General features: G+C 32.7%; 1 protein-coding gene across 1 annotated transcript in view; it reads left to right on the top strand.

Annotated features, from left to right (window-relative positions):
* The window catches only part of LOC145254424 (glycolipid beta-1,4-mannosyltransferase egh-like), a 136,972-nt gene that overhangs the window by 82,112 nt on the left and 36,405 nt on the right, over positions 1–18,455 (top strand). The window lies entirely within an intron of this gene.

Raw genomic sequence — 18,455 nt, 5'->3', positions numbered from 1 at the left:
TCTTCTCTCCTCTTCTCTCCTCTTCTCTCCTCTCTCCTCTTCTCTCCTCTTCTCTCCTCTCTCCTCTTCTCTCCTCTCTCCTCTTCTCTCCTCTCTTCTCTCCTCTTCTCTCCTCTTCTCTCCTCTTCTCTCCTCTTCTCTCCTCTCTCCTCTCTCCTCTTCTCTCCTCTTCTCTCTTCTCTCCTCTTCTCTCTTCTCTCCTCTTCTCTCCTCTCTCCTCTTCTCTCCTCTCTCCTCTTCTCTCCTCTCTCCTCTTCTCTCTTCTCTCCTCTTCTCTCTCTCTCCTCCTCTCTCTTCTCTCTCTCCTCTTCTCTCTTCTCTCCTCTCTCCTCCTCTCTCCTCTTCTCTCCTCTTCTCTCCTCTCTCCTCCTCTCTCCTCTCTCCTCCTCTCTCCTCTCTCCTCTTCTCTCCTCTCTCCTCTTCTCTCCTCTTCTCTCTCCTCTTCTCTCCTCTCTCCTCTTCTCTCCTCTCTCCTCTTCTCTCCTCTCTCCTCTTCTCTCCTCTCTCCTCTCTCCTCTTCTCTCCTCTCTCCTCTCTCTCCTCTTCTCTCCTCTCTCCTCTTCTCTCCTCTCTCCTCTTCTCTCCTCTCTCCTCTCTCCTCCTCTCTCCTCTTCTCTCCTCTCTCCTCCTCTCTCCTCTTCTCTCCTCTCTCCTCCTCTCTCCTCTTCTCTCCTCTCTCCTCTCTCCTCTTCTCTCCTTCCTCCTCCTTTTATCTCCTCTCCTCTCTTCTCCTCTCTCCTCTCTTCTCCTCTCTCCTCTCCTCTCCTCTCCTCTCTTCTCCTCTCTCCTCTCCTCTCCTCCCCTCTTCTCTCCTCCCCTCTTCTCTCCTCCCCTCTCTCCTCTCCTCCCCTCTTCTCTCCTCCCCTCTCCTCCCCTCTCTCCTCTCCTCCCCTCTCCTCCCCTCTCTCCTCTCCTCCCTTCTCCTCCCCTCTCTCCTCTCCTCCCCTCTCCTCCCCTCTCTCCTCTCCTCCCCTCTCCTCTCCTCTCTTCTCTCCTCCCCTCTCTCCTCTCCTCCCCTCTCTTCTCTCCTCCCCTCTCCTCTTCTCTCTCTCTTTCTCTTCTCTCTCTCTTTCTCTCCTCTCTTCTCCTCTCTTCTTCTCTCTTCTCCTCTCTTCTCTCCTCTTCTCTCCTCTTCTCTCTTCTCCTCTCTACCCTTTTCATTTTTCTTATAACTTTTGAAATCAGTACAATTATATTAGGTACAATATGATATTCTATAAAGAATTACCTTAGTAATAGTAAAAATTAAATCTGCATGAATTAAAATATATTTCAATGTATTTTGCGACTGGCAAGATTCCCCTCCTTGCTAGGTGCGCAATAAAGCATCAATCACACTCTCAATTTGACTTGTTTCTCTTACAAGTGATAAATAACTCAGTTTACCAGCAGACTTATTCAATTTTGTCTGGGATGCACACTAAAGAAGTACAGGACGACTGGAAACAATGCAAAAATAGACTCTCCTACATACAGCACTTGGTATTCCTGAATGATCACCATATAGTACTTACCAGGCTCAGCATAGTTTCAGTGTTTTAACAGAAATTGTGCCCTACAGTTTTACACTCTTTTCTCTTCTCTGCAACCTCTTTCCCACAGAAGAGACATTGCTAGCCTCTACCCTATACTTATTTTCATGGTAAGTGCTCATCTGAGCTCCAATTTATGGTCTCTCCCTTGCCAAAGTTTAACGAAAAACATTCGCCTTGCTGAAATACCCCCCCCATTCTTTGTTTGCCTATACCTAAGCGTAGATTCTATGAACAAAGCTTCTTTCTTAGTTCTGCCCGCCTGTAGAACTCTGTTCCATTTGCCTGCTTTCCAACTGACTACAATATGGTCGCCTCAAAGTCCAACGTAAACAAGTTCTTAATGAGCCATCCCCTTAATCCAATTTAACAAATTTCCACTACTAATGATTACTACGCTATTGTCCCAATGGCTACCATACACTCATTAACGCTTATCCTCGAGTGGCCTCCGGGATTTGATAAGTGACTCCTTTGAAAAAAGTTTTTAAAAAGTATAAATATTTTAACAAATTATATTTATCTTTTACTTAAAGATAAAAATTAGTAATTAAAAATTCGAAAGGCTTAGTTTTATTACTGATTTTTATCATAAACTAAAATTTGTTATCAAAATGTTTTTCTATTATGATATGCAAGATTATATCTTAAAACATCTTTTGAATTTGTCATCATAACCTAAGCTTTTTTCTTTTTCTTCCTTTTTTTGTCCAATATTATATTTGTTGAAATACTATGCTGTTTGAATTATATAAAGCCTTTTAATGAGATATAACGTATCTTTTACTTATGGCTTGGACTCTCTGGGCTGAGAAATAAGCTTTCACTTAGAGTAAAGTGATACTCTTCTATAAAGAATAGAATCCTTTGAGTTACCAGTAACATGGAAAATATCTAAATAAAGAAAATACGTAAGTACTATAATTTCTTTTACTGTCAGTATTAAATGGTGTAGCACAGAAATAAAATACCAGACACTATTGATTACAGTTGGAAATGATCTGGGGTTTGAGTTTCAAATCTCAATATAAAAACGCTTGCTATGTCTAGCCACTCTGAAGAGCCATGTCATAACAAAACAGCTGTTTGTGGATTACACACACACACACACACACACACACACACACACACACACACACACATATATAATGAAAACAAAGGGATGTAGTGTTTACCTGATATATGCAATGGTAAACTTCAAACTAATATAAATAACAGTATTTATATATAGAAAACTTAATCCCAACCGAATAAAAAAGCTCAATACACAATAGAGGGTAGAACTTATTATAAGAGAAAGAAAATTAAAACTGTAAGTTGAACTTTACAATTGAAATTTATTGTTCGACTAAATACTCCAAAAAACAATTTACAAAGTTCTTATTCCGCAGAGGACATAAAGAAATATATTTGTACCTATTTACTCTGCCTCCCCACGGGACAGAGTTAGACACCAGGATCGTTTTTTAACATGGAAATTTGTAGCAATATTAGAATTTGCTAGTTAAGGCATTAAGTGAAACCGCAATTTATTGTAGTTATGAACTGCCAAATAATTGTAAAGTTTAACTTACAGTTTTAATTTTCTTTCTCATATTATATATATATATATATATATATATATATTAGCCGTGAAAGTTTTTCAACCTCTAAAATAATAAAAAAAAAAAAATAATTAATACCAAGTCCTTCATTGGAAAATTATTTTGCTAGTAAGTCAATTAATCTCTTGCAATCATTGTATTAATTTGCTTCCAAGAGTACACACTAGTCCTAATATTATTTCAGGGATCATCAGTTGTTTACCATGAAAAATTGAAACATATTATTAAATAAGTCTTGTCATTCGTCTTTGCCCATCAAAAAGAAAGTGTTTACAGTAGAACCCCGAGATACGGCATTAAAAATTAGTCACAAAATACAATACAGTAGATAATACACGTGTATATAATCAAATAACATCATAAATAACACCGTAGGGCGGGGCAAATACCGTAACCAGAGGCCGGAAAAACATTTTACATCGTAACCTGAAAAAAAAACGTATCTTAGGATCACCGTATCCCGGGGTTCTACTGTATTTACAAATTAAAAAAAAATAGGCTATACTTTAGGAATGACCCTCGTTTATGCATATATATATATATATATATATATATATATATATATATATATATATATGCACACATACAGGAGGGTCTTTCCAAAAGTATAGCCTCCTACTGTTTTTTTTTTTTTTTTGTTTTTTTTTTTTAACTTGAAGAGCTACGAAGATGGGAGTGAGACCATTAAAACGATCAACCTTTTGTACTCCAGAATTTATTTTTCTACATAGTCATCACCATTCTCAATGCACTTTTGCCAGGAATTTAATGATGCATCTCTGCTTTTGACACCCGTTCATTACAGTGGTTGTTATCTTAGTCTCATACCATCAATATCTGCAATAGAGATGAAACTTTCAGATCCTGAATGCATAGGTTCAGTCATTATAATAATGCAATTTGCTATCCACTCTATAGGCATTTTTAGAATACTCCTAAGATGAAAGAACGGCATAATAGAACAAAAGTCAACTTAGATATTTTTCATGTTTATATTATACTCATCAAATGTTGAAATAAGAAATAACCCAAGGATTTTCAACAAAATAACTCTTATCCTCAGAACAAAAAAAAAAAAATAAATAAATATTGATTTTTGGTAATATTAATTTTAACTTTACAAAACAATTTTGAATTATGTTTAAAGGAAAAAGAGTAAAAAAAAAAAAAAAAAAAAAAAATGAAAACAATATTTTTCCATTGAGCAGAAAATCTTTGTAATGATGAATGTACCAGTACAGTTGTTCCTATTTACAATGCCTCCCCACGGGACAGAGTTAGACACCAGGGTGGTTTTTTTAATGTGGAGAAAAGGAACAAAAATAAAAATTGTCTCAGTCGTGAAGGATTTCTCTTCCACTGACAGAGAACAAGAAATTGAAGTGCAGCATCTGAAAAACGTATACTACACTTTGATCTTGTCCCGAAGTTGTTGAAAAGATTTGATGGGAATGATGTATTTAACTTACTACATTCGTTTTATTACACCATTCTTTCCTATAATAATGCTTCCTATAAATCAGATGATTGTTTTGTTGACCACCTCCGCCAATGACTTTCTAGTTAGAATTCTTTCTAGAAAGATATCAGCTACTTACAGAAGAGGCCACGTGAAGGTTGCCAACTTGGTACACCTAGGTTTTGACTGTTCAAAATTATTTATAAATTGTTAAATTCATGCATTTTCATATAATGAAAACTTCATTTCAGAATTTCATTTTATTTTATTTGAAGTCAATAAAGGCTCAGATAATGTATTGTATTACTTTAGTGTATTTGTTTTGTTCTTAACTAAAGGTTATCTGAAACTTTGACATTTTCGGGTGGGGTCTTTGTGAATTGTCTCCCCCTTAAAGGACATTTTCAGAAATGAAAACAAAAATTGTCAAAAAAAAAAAATAAAAAAATAACAGTAATGCACAAGTGCCAAATTTTCTTCAAAATTCCTGGATTTAGCATTAAATTACCCAAAAAGGGTTGATATGCCGTGAAATGACCAAACTCTGGATATTTTGAAGATGAAGCGTAGAAACATTTTTCAAAAATGACTACATTCAGCATTAAATAACCCCCAAAATGGATGATATGCCATTAAACAACCAACCAACTAATTTTGTTTCTTCTTTACAGTTTTTATAAAAAAATTTTTTTTTTGATTTCTCAATAAAGGGATAGTCATAATTTTCTTTTTCACACACATGCGCAGTTCAATTTCTCTTGATTTGATTGTGCTTAAATACTCAAGGATAGGCAATCCCATGCGAAGTGAAAGGAAGTTCACATTCAGGCTTTAAATAACAGATATAGAAGCGCCCACTACTGATGACAAATACACATAGCTATGCGTAACTGCACCACCTACACCTTACCCAAGAACAAACCAAAAAGAATTTACAAAACTGAATACAATATATTGTGCATAAATTAATGGTTTCAATACTATAACCCTTTTTTTATTTGTCTTCCATTTTCTGTTGTGAAGTCAAAAGAAACTAATGACTTTTGATCTTCCAACCGACCTAATTTGTATATAGGTCAATCCTCCATTCCTCCTGGTACCAATATTATCTCCCTAAAGTTGACCTTCAGAATTAAACCTAAGCATGATTTGGATCATTGGTGAAGAGAAAAATAAAATCTTGAGTTACTTGACTTTTTTCTTTTTATATATAGAATATTGTTAGTAACATGCAAAAATGTTTTACTTGAACAAGATCTGCTCGTATAGATGATTAAATTTTAAAAAATACAACGTAATAAATTGCAATTACTTTTTATATAAGTTCACTTTTTAGTCTTATTTGAAAGTTAATCACTATGAAAGTATATAGTTTAAATATTTCTGGGTTTTTTTTTTTTGTTTTTTTAAAAATTAGTGTTAAAAGTGTTACCAGATAAGAAATATTTTTATTTGCCCATTTTGAAACTTGGTTAAATAAGCATCCAAACAATGCATTTTTTTTTTTTTTAAGTGAGCATAATTCTCAAATAAAGAATTTGATTTTTTTTTTTATTTAGATCACTATTTATGAAGACCTGGAGGTCACTCTAGAATACATATTAGATTAGTAGTGAGACATTATCAGTAATGGTGTGCTTGGTTATTTAAGAAGACGACTCAATAGGAACTTATTTACATTTGATTTAAAAAAAAATGTTCATGTTTTAATCAGCTAGGAAGTAGCTCCATGGTATTGTGTTCTACAGTTGGATAGTTCTAGGAAAGAAATTCTGCTCATGGAATTTTCGTTTAGTTTTGGGCACAGGTAGACAGCGAGGGAAATTGTTGACTGTTGTTGTAGCTAGACAAGTATTTCTTGCAAACGTTTTATGGAGGGGAACATAGATTGGAGCTCAGTCAAGCACCTACCATGAAAGTAACGATAGTGAAGAGATAGACTTGCAACGTCTCTTCTGTGAGAAAGAGGTACTTTGGTCCAAGAGACTTTAACCAGTTTTCATGCGGTACCTGTCTATCTACCTAAGGCAATACCTGCTGATGTAAAATAAAAAAAATCACTGTATTCACTGATTTATATTTAATTTTATTTTTTATTTATCGTTCACTTTTTCATTTTGATTGCAAATGTGAACATGGTAACATTTAATATTTTTGCCTTCAATGTGTCAATATTAAGTCTAGTACATAAAAAAGGTCACACTTCAAAATGACGTGCAAAAACGCTAACCTTGATTTATGATATCAAGACTATAACACTAAAGATGTGTCCAGTTAGAAAGTCATAAAGAAAAATACAATAAGTTAAATGAAAATGTCAAGTTCAATATTGTGGAATTCATTTCCGTTGAGACAATTTTTATTTACTTAAGTTGCAAAGTAGTTAGACTCCGTCTGCCCTAATTTCATGATGGAAATGCCGCCTTACGAAATTTTAAACATGTAATTTTTAAAATTTTTATATTTAACTAGCGGGCGTACCCGGCGTTGTCTGAGTGTTTGTTTCCGGGACGGGGGGGTTGAGTTTTAAAAAATGTTATGGTAGGTAAGTAGGAAGGATCAAACCCGGAGTCATGAGTAAAAGTAGGAAAATAAAGTGTGAAAAAAAAAAAAAACATCTGCAACGTTAACAGTTCGGCCACCAAGAAAAGTCCATTCCAGTTGTTTAGGAAAAAAAAACCGACTACGGTAGGTCGGCGAGAACGTGAAAATATAATGTGAATTGTCCAGCACGCTAACCACTACGCCACAGAGCACTGCAGCTTAGTTTAGTGATTTTAAATAACTTCACATGAAAGAACTATGAAGCCAAACCGGTGTTCTCTTCTCAACTGTTCCTTGTGAACGATGCCCAAATGGTGTTAAGTGGTGGCAGGGGGAGGAGGAATTTATTAGAGAGAAAATATTTTACCACTTCCATTGATCTTAACCGATTTTGGCCGTGACTTCTCAGCAGAAAAAGTATAGAAATCTAAGATTATCGAGGAATTTGAGAAATAATAAGCCTATAACACACCTCAGATATTGTTCTGCCGTTTGTGCATATTATATTTGCATGAAATATCTTGATTTTTAATCCTATTAATGTCAAAATCCGACGGGAAAAAATTAGTTCATTTTATTTATATAGAGATATGGTGAAGAGTTTTTATAAAAATTTTAAACAAATATTCCTAAAACTAAAAAAAATTAACTTTAAAATTTAGTTGTATTTTATGTAATTAATAGAAACAAACGATACAGTGCCTGGTATTCCCAAATGTCATTCATCTAGTAATGACCAGGTTCAAGGTGATCTAATAAGAACCAGTGTGTCAACATGATGTTTACATATAGAATATTGTTAGTTACATATAGAATATTGTTAGTTACATATAGAATATTGTTAGTTACATATAGAATATTGTTAGTTACATATAGAATATTGTTAGTTACATATAGAATATTGTTAGTTACATATAGAATATTGTTAGTTACATATAGAATATTGTTAGTTACATATAGAATATTGTTAGTTACATATAGAATATTGTTAGTTACATATAGAATATTGTTAGTTACATATAGAATATTGTTAGTTACATATAGAATATTGTTAGTTACATATAGAATATTGTTAGTTACATATAGAATATTGTTAGTTACATATAGAATATTGTTAGTGACATATAGAATATTGTTAGTGACATATAGAATATTGTTAGTGACATATAGAATATTGTTAGTGACATATAGAATATTGTTAGTGACATATAGAATATTGTTAGTGACATATAGAATATTGTTAGTTACATATAGAATATTGTTAGTTACATATAGAATATTGTTAGTGACATATAGAATATTGTTAGTGACATATAGAATATTGTTAGTTACATATAGAATATTGTTAGTGACATATAGAATATTGTTAGTGACATATAGAATATTGTTAGTGACATATAGAATATTGTTAGTGACATATAGAATATTGTTAGTTACATATAGAATATTGTTAGTTACATATAGAATATTGTTAGTGACATTCATTATATTTGGGAAAAAATGTTACAGGGCTCTACAGACAAATGTATCTTTAGTTTACCTTTGACAACTACGTATTTTCGATTACTCACCAAATAGAAAAGTTACTAGTCAAACCCACGTGATTTTTCAAATATGAACTCCGTGTTGAGTACGTACATAGGTTTTCTGTATTTTTTTTTAAATAAGTGTAATACTAAATATGCACTGAATTTATGTTAAGACTTGAAGATGTAAACATTCGAATTTCCGCGGATGTTTTTTAAACAGTCTTCGTAAGAAGAAAAAAGAGTATATGTTCTATTAAACCTTTTATTGCTTAAATAATTTGACTTTGCTTGTTTTATTTAATTTTTTTTTTTTTAAAAAAAGCAACCTAAGATTGAAAAAGAATTTTTCACTTAATGAGCTTTGGAAGATTACCGATAAAAAAAAAATAATCGCCAAAAGGTAAACGCTTTATTATTTCTAATTGCCACTTGGAAAATCACTCGCAAATGTGACTGTTTTACTCACAACGTAAATCCCTGTCTTAAAACAAGGTGTGCTCAAATAGATCATTAATTTAAAATCATTAAGTTATAAAGGGTCGCTATACTGCAAAACAACCGAACCAAACAGGAGCAGATTAAGCGATTTCCACCCTTTTCCATGGTTAAATGAATCGCTCCACATGTTATTAAATAGGATTGACTAACGGCCAGTCTGGCATGATGATGCAATTAAGAAAATTAAAGAAATTAAAATTTTAGCACAAAATTATTTAAATTAATTGATAACGAAAAAGTTTATTATTTACATTTTTTTTTTTTCTTCTTCTTTCACGGGTTTCCTCATCTTGATCATTTGGTTATCACGTTTCAGTGGTTTTACCCTCCTAACTTTTTCAGATGCTTTATGTTCTAACTTGCTGAATTGGAAGGTATAAACTCTAATTCTGGCTACTAGATTTCCCAAAATTCCAAAATATGACTCAAACTCCTTATTTTAAAATCTTACAATATTCAGATTGTCTATTGATTCCTCAGATAAAAATCTGACTCCTGCTCATGTCAAACTCTGGAATTATCATAGAATTTTGAAGACCTAGTGGTACTTTTAGCATTCCATTCTGCTGGCCTGGTGACGTTTTGCAGTTAACATATTTGTTTAGCAAGATTGAACTCAGAACCTCAAAATAACCTGTACATATCAACCAGCATCTTAGTTGTTCAAGCTATGGATTCAATCCTGATCAAAGGCAACAAAACAATTCTGCAAATTATCTGAAAGAATGTTACCAAATCTGCAGAATAGTATACAAGCAATACCTCTGGTGTCTCAACACAGGAGTTGGTTTCAAAAGTTTGTTAGTTCCCAAGTTTGACACAATAAACACTAAGTAGGTCAGAAACATTCTGATGATAACCAAGATGAAGAAATTAGTTTGAAAATTGTTAATAATAATAATAATGGCCTACCAAGTCAGCGGAATATCCAATTAAACTTCTTGAGGTTTCAGTAACGGCGAATTATTACACCACCATACCATACCAAAATAAAACATGCTTGTCTAGCTACAACCACTATCAACAACTTCCCCGACTCTCTATCTGTATCTAAATCTAAATTCCATGAACAAAGCTTCTTTCTTAGAACTGCCCGCCTCTGGAACTCTGTTTCGTTGGCTTGCTTTCCAGCTGACTACAATATGGTTGTCTTTAAGGCCAATGTAAATAAGTTCTTGTTGAGCTGCTCTCCTAAATAATGCATTTCTACCACTAGCTATTAATATGCTGTTATCCCAATGGACACCATACATTCATTAATCCTTATCCTCAATTGGTATTCGGGCATTGATAAGTGGTGACTCCCTTTATAAAAAGCTTTTATTATTGTTGAATTTTTTTTTAGAGTTTAGAGTTAACTCCCTTTATTTTTTCTATGGTATTTCAGGAATATCTTTATAATAATCATTTTTTTATGTACCAGAAAGAGATTATGACCACTTGTTTGCGTTGTTTTTGACAGTCAAAATTAAATAAATTTACGTCCATTAAATAATAATAAAAAATAAAACAATGCACAATCCCTTAGTTATGTATTTGTAAAATTAAAAACAAAACTGAGAATTTTAATAACTTAATTGTAGGACATTTTAGTTAATACTTATTGAAGATTTCGCTTGTTTATCTTTTTGTGATAAGATAAACTTTAATTTTTCTCATTTAAAAACACTATGCTATATATGCACTATGCTATGCTAATCGTGTGAATAATTTGTTAAATATTCGAGTATTTTTATTTCAAAAGTATGAATATTTAATTCCTCTTTTTTTATCATATAACATTACATGCTAAACTTTTAATTTTTAAAAACTATTTTGATATCGGTTATCAGATTCAATCTTATATATTCACGTTGTAGCACTTCTTTCGCCTTTTGATAGGAGTAAAGTGTAGTATCTGTTCTGATACTACACTTCACCTTTTCTGACCTCGATCAGTGGAGAAATTTTTCTAGATTGAGGCAATTTTTATTTTTGTTCCTCTTCTGAGTGACCTTTTTTGGGAGCTGGATTTTCTCCCACATTAAAACCCGACCTTGTGTCTAACTCTACTCTTGTGGGGAGGCAAGTAAATAGGGACATTAAGGGTGTAAAAGTGAGTGTTCGGCATTTTAACAAATCCACTGCTCACAGATTCAGAATTGTCTGGTTGCAATTGCATCTGTGGTCATTTCATAGAAAACCAATCACTAATTACTGGTGCGCCTACCTACAAGCCATACAAGTGTCTCTGTGTAATCAGAGAAGCCCTAACTTATAAGCTGGAGAATAAGCAAATAAAAATTCTTGCATACAAAATCAATAAGCAATCACGAAAAATGAAGTATATGAATATGGCTGGGAACCGCTTTCTGACAGTGAACTCTGAATCTCCACAAGGTAACATGTGACACTATCTTAACTAACGTGCACAAAAAAAAGAAAAAGATTCTCGTCTGGCTACAACCACTATCAACAATTTTCCTTGCTCTCTATCTGTGCCTAAGTCTAAATCTGGATTCTGATGAACAAAGTTTTTTTTTTTTTTTTTTTTTTTTTCTTAAAACTGCCTGCCTATGGAACTGTTCTGCTGGCCTACTTTCCAGCTGATTACAGTATCGTAGCTTTCAAGTTCAATGTAAACAAGTTTTGCCGAGCCGTTCCCTTAAATAATCAAATCATACCAAATTCCCACTACTAATGATTACTGCACTTTTGTTTTGATGACTACCGTACACTCATTAACCCTTATCCTCAAATGGCCTTGTGTGTGTGTGTGTATATGTATGTATGTATGTGTGTATGTGTGTATATATAAACATTAAATTAATGCTGTCACAATTTACTAAATTTGTCATATATAATATAGTTTTACCATTAGAAAGATATTGTTTGCATTTCGTTTAGTAAAGCTAAACACAAAAAAATACTTAAAAAATTGTCTACCATCCCACCACCTAAAAAGTTTTTGGATTTATTTTTTAGGTTTTCATTGCCGAATCAAACATTTTGTTTGATCCTTGTCAAAATACATTCTGTATTATTGTATTTAGAAAATAATTGTTGTAACCTGTTCGTCAACATAAAGCAAGATCGGTCCTTCAATCAGTAATAATTGCATGTATATGTACAGTGTTAGATGTTATATGGTTCTACGTCTACATAGATGGTTGAGATAAGAAAGCTGGTGAATCAGGAAAACAGGTGACTTTAAGTTCGCAGCAAACGGTGTCAGATAAGAAATTATTCTATTTTTCTTAAAAAAAATAAATAAATAATAAAGAAATCAATAGATATTTCATGAAGTAATATATTTTAAAATAATACTAAAAGCAAATTCAAAAAATTGAAAAAAAAATCACATTTTTTATACAAAAAATAATTAAGTATAACGCAAATTTTTTATCTGACACTATTTGCTGTGGACTTAAAGTCACTTGTTTTTCTGATTCACCAGAAAGCTATTCACCCATCTAAAAATATTGATCACTTCAGACTGTTTAAATCTTATGCATTCAATCATTCATAAATAAATTTTCCTGACACATATGTTTTCTGTTTCATTGAAGACTAATTGATTGTATGTTTGGTCTGATCTCTAAAAATTAAATGGTAGAAAAAAAAAAAAAATCAATCCTCAGATTGACATTTTGTTTTCATTTGATCTGACTTTCATTCCTTATAAACTCGATCAAGATGACCAATTAAGGAAGATGTTAGCATCTGAAAACTTTCATTCATGGCATTGTCTGGATAAACAATTCTGAAAATGTTATTTTTTATAATATTTACTTAACCTGAGTGGAAGTAATAATAAAAATATTAAATGAGTCCAAGAACAAACTCAAAAGAAAATTGGTTAAACAAAATCAATGCAAACCTTATACAAGCAGCCATTTATAAAAACAGTAAGCTGATGCAGGTTCACAGGAAATGCTTAGATGTAAATATTAGTGTACTAGCAGTTTGCCTGATGTTGTCCGGTCATGAAATACACTTAAATATGACATTTTAATGTATGTAGATTTCGTATGTATTATTATAGCACTAATTTTCTCTAAATTATTATATTGTACCCAATAAATAGTAATTTCAAAAATTAAAAACCGACTTGGATACCATTAGCTGGAATTGAAATCAAAACATCTAATACTCCAGTGTTATTCATTACCATCTGAGCTAACAGCAGATGGATATCAACACCTTAAAACTTAACTGACTTTATGTATATTTGCACATGTGTAGAGGAGTACTTAAGTCAACTTATGCCTGCCAAGTCCCGATTTTGACCCAGTAGCAACTATTTTTATAAATCGAATTTGTTGCACAGGTTTGAATCGCCTATATATCAAGTTTCAAATCTGTAGACCAAAAATCGACAAAAGAAACCGTTTCGCACACACAAACAAGATCACCTTATATATGTACTAGCAGGCTGCACGGCGTTGCCCGATCGTAAGATATGCATAAATATTATATTTTAATTCATGCAGATTTCTTATTCCTTATTGATTATTATCCAATATATAGTAATGATTTAAAAGTTTTAAAAATGACTTACCATCTGCTAGAATTGAAACCAAAACATTTAGCGCTCTACCAAGTCATTATTTCTCTCCACCGTTGTTACTGTCTGATCTACCAACAGATGGATTAAAAAAAATTAAGCGACTCTGAGGTATGAATGTTTGATTTTGCGCATGTGCAAAAGTAACAGTAATGTTTAATTCAACTTACCCTGCTATGTTCAACTGTTTTGTTTTCAATTTTGACCCCTTAGCAGTAATTTTTGCTAGCTAAACACCAAATCAAAAGTGTGCGACAGGTACAAATACCCTATATATCAAGTTTCAAGTCTCTAGACCAAATATTCAGAGGAGTTTGGTAGACTTTTCACACACACACACACACACACACACACAGACAAGGTCAGTTATATATAACTGTTTTCATCTTAAATTCTATGCAATTATGCACAATGCAATTTTTCTACATTGTACATAATTTCATGGTGCATGTTTTTATATACATCTTTATGTATATGTGACCTTGTCTGTGTGTGTGTGCAAAACGTCTCTACCAAACTCCTCTCTGAATATTTGATCTACACTTAAAACTTTATATGCAAAGTATTTGGACCTCAGGAACGGTTTCAATTTGGTTTTTAGCCTATAAAAATAGCTGCTAAGTGGTCAAAATTGAAGGAAAAAAAGCGGTTGACCTTGGCAAAAGTAAATCAACTAACATAAGCATACATACACATTTTAGTTTGAAGGTGCTTAATTTGTAACCTTTTTTTTTTTTTTTCATCTGTCGATAGCTCAGACAGTAACGGCGAAGGCTGGAACACTGGATGTTTTTGTTTTGATTCCAATTAATAGCACTGGAGTCATTTTCTTTTTTACTTTTGAAATCATTATTATATTGTATTGGGTACAATATAATAATCAATTTGCTGTATGATAAATATGAAATATGCATGAATTAAAACATATTTAATTGTGTTTTACGACAAACAATTCTGGGCAGCCTGCTAGTATTTAAATCAATGTGGATAAGTATAAAATCTTTTAACTAGATAATAAAAGCACTTTCATTTGCTCTCGTCAATGCTTAGTTCAACATGGTAAGCGACAATTATAAAGAAAACAAAGCAAAAATCAATCTGCTTTTATCTTTCAACAAAATTGATTTCAAATAGACTTTGAACATTGTGCTGATCTTCCTTAAATAGGAGATTGTTACTATATGAAAGGACACCACAAGAAAGATCTGATAAACCAATATTGGAGATCACCCAACTTCACCCAATATAATCTCTACTAATATATAAAACGAACTTTGAGTGTGTGAGTTCGTTTCCTATGGACTCCTAAACAGCTGGGCTGACTTTTTTTAAAATTTCACACAAATGTACTTTATGTGCCTGGCAGTGTTTTTAGATAGATTTTGTATCACAATATCTTCGGTAAGTATCAATTTTTTTTTTTTTTTTACACATAGGAGTCACCACTTGTCAAGATCTGGAGGCCACTCGAGGATAAGGGTTAATGGGTGTACAGTAGTCAATGGGATTATAGCGTAGTAATCATAAGTAGTGGAAATTTTGTAATTTGGATTACTTAGGGGGACGGTTCATCAAAAATTTGTTTAAGTTGGGCTTGAAAACAATCAAATTGTAGTCAGCCGAAAATAATCGATAATTGAAAAAAATCTGATGGCAGAAAGAACAGGCAATTTTGACTAGATAACACCTTATACAGCCTAACATCACAAGTGCATTTAGAAAGATTTATTACCACAAGCAGAAAGGCCTGGTATATAAAATCAACAGCAGTCGCTTTGATATGATGAGCGTGTTTTAAATTAATGTTTCTGTTTACACACTCAAACCATAATACTTGATGTTTGCATTTTAAACTTTAATTCAAGCCATAATATAGAAAAGTAATTTTATAAAACAGTAGATTCTCTACAGTGCAATGTAGACTACAATGTATTGTGGACTAAGTAACTGCAGAGAGGATTGAAAAATGGTCGATTTTACTGATTTTGATGACAAGAATTCTTCATAAGCTTTTGTTTCGATTATAGCTGAAGGAACTAAACTTGTATATGTATATTATTTTTTTCTTCATAAGTTTCAATTTCAATTCAAACTAATGCACCCAAGTCGTATGGATATATATATTTTTTTATTTTTGAAATCACAACTATATAATATATAAGAATCGTTAGAAAGTTGACTCTATAATATATACGACATCTGCATAAATCAAAATATGATATTTAAATTTACTTTACAACGGGGTTACACCAGACATCCCTGCTAGCTTAGATAAATACTTTTGTAGTTTTAACAAAAGAGCTACAATAATATCAAGGCGTCTCCATTTACGCTGAACATCCATAGAATGCAAACATCAATATATTACATATGAAGGAGTCTGCTGTGGAATTTCTACAGGTTCCACTAGTAAAATGATTAAAATACCAGGAACATTTTTGCTGTTTGTTATATTAAAACTAGCTACATCTATCCGGTATTGCTCGGGAATGAAAACCATTCACAATGGGGGGGGGGGCTTAATATTATGTATTATTTCAATTTTTCATCTTAGTTATTTTCAGTGTTGCGATTGAAATCTCCACCCTTCTTCATTTGCATCTTTTTTGAACTTGGTGATCTAACGAAACTTTAACTCACAGGATAGATAACAAGGTTGTCAAGTTGGAAAATATAAGTTTTGACTACTAGAATTCTAAAATACCTCACTTTTTCTTTTTTTACAAAGGAGTCATTATTTATCAACGCCCGAAGACAATTCGAAATTAAGGGTTGATGTGTGTATGGTAGTCAGTGGGACAATATCCTTATAATCGTTAGTAGTTGAAATTTAATAAATCAAATTACTTAAGGGGACAGCTCATCAAGAACTTGTTCGCAACCATGTTGTAGTCAGCAGGGAAATGGAACATCCACAGGCATGCAGTTCTAAGAAAGAAACTTTGTTCATGGAATCTGTGTTTGGGTTGAGGCACAGATAAAGAGTGGGAGAAATTGTTGATAGTGGCTTCAGCTAGGTGAGTGCTTTTCATGAAAGTTTGGCAGGGGGAGGGCATAGATTGGAGCTCAGGCGAGTACTTGCCATGAAAATAACAAGAGTCAGGTTCGCAACGTCTCCTCTGGGAAAGAGGTTGCAGGGAAGGGAAAAGGACATCCCCTACTAGGCTACAAAGTTTATTTTGAACTGTTATGGCAGGATAATGTGCTTCTATAGATCCTGCCCTGATGTGGCAACAGTGCTCCATCCTTGGACGTACTGTCTATTCTTCAAAGATTAAACATCCGACTCCTTCAAAAGCCTCTGACGGAAATAGCTCTGGTAGATTGTTCTCATACCATCAACCATGACTGGGTAGAAAGAGTTAATTATTTTTACTTTATTTGTGAATATTCTCTGCAAATAATTTTACGTGGGTGGTGGAGTCTAAAAAGGACGCCTGTGATGTTTTGTTTGGTAAAAATAGAAACAGATTTGAGAAATAAGCAGATCAGAAATAGTCATTCGAATTTTAGATGAAAAGATAGAAGATAACAAACATTTGAAAGCAACTGTCGATGGAAAAATCCAGCTTACCTCTCCCTTAAAAAACAAAGGGGAGAGCACTCTGCATCATAGAACAATAAAACCCTAGTATATGCAGACTTTTTCTGTTCTTTACAAGAACAGATACTACACCTTTAAATCTATCCTACAAGCCAAGAAAAAGTCTTAAAAATAAATGTTTCAATAGCTTCTGATCATCAAAAAGCAAGAATCAAAAAATAGGTGGCACATGAACTTAATGAATGTTTATCTCTCAAATCAATCATTTTCAAACAACAATAGTTTGTGGGTCTGATTAATGTTGGCAATCTTTTTCTATAAATTACATCTCCCACTCTCTCTCTCTCACACAGACATGAAGATTGCTCCACCTTTACAGATTAAATTTTTATTTATTGCTCTTACCATCAACATGGGTTACTGTTATTTAAATGAATAATACAACATATTTTGACAAACTAATAATATATATATATATATATAATAATAATGTGTGTATACTTTTTCAATTATATTTCACTCTTTAATTATACCAATCCTCTTTTCAATTATATTTCACTCTTTAAACCAATCCTTTTAGACAGGGTACAAAAATGAGTTTAACCTACATCAAATCAGGCCCATCAAGATATTTAATCTGGCTTGCAGTGCTCTCTCATGGAAAACATTAAAAAAATATCCCAGAAAAATTTAAAAATGGAAATGTGTGAAAATAGTGTGCTTTTTTTTTTTTTTTTTTTTTTTTTTTCACAACAAACATTAAAAGAATGAGGTTTTTGAATCACCGGTTTCACTAAAAAGCAAAACTAATTAGCAAAATAGCATTAAACATGCCCTCTTGTATGAGTATGCCGGGTCTTTTTTTTTTTTTTTTTGCTTCATCTTGACTCTCCACTGCCGGCCTTCATATTTTCATTTGTCTTCTGCACATTGCATCTGAAATAAGTTCCCTTTTTTTCTTTTTTTTTTTCTTTTTTAAATAAAGTTGGGGTTTATTCAATAAAGTTGATAAACCACTGGCAATAATACATTTGTAACGGACTGCCTCATGATTGTGTCAGAAATGCACTAATTTCATGCTTCAACAATTTCATTCAATTATACTAACAAATAATGATAGTTGAAAGAATTTTCGAATGTAAAAAATAAACAGAAAATTCTGCACGGATTCAGACCTTGGGAACAAATGGCATGTTAAC

This window comes from Euprymna scolopes, chromosome 3 (assembly GCF_053919585.1).
Source record: "Euprymna scolopes isolate OS-2025 chromosome 3, ASM5391958v1, whole genome shotgun sequence".
NCBI classification, from domain to species: Eukaryota; Metazoa; Mollusca; class Cephalopoda; order Sepiida; family Sepiolidae; genus Euprymna; species Euprymna scolopes.
The sequence above is the reverse complement of the archived record's forward strand: the minus strand, read 5'-3'. Positions and strand labels throughout refer to the sequence as shown.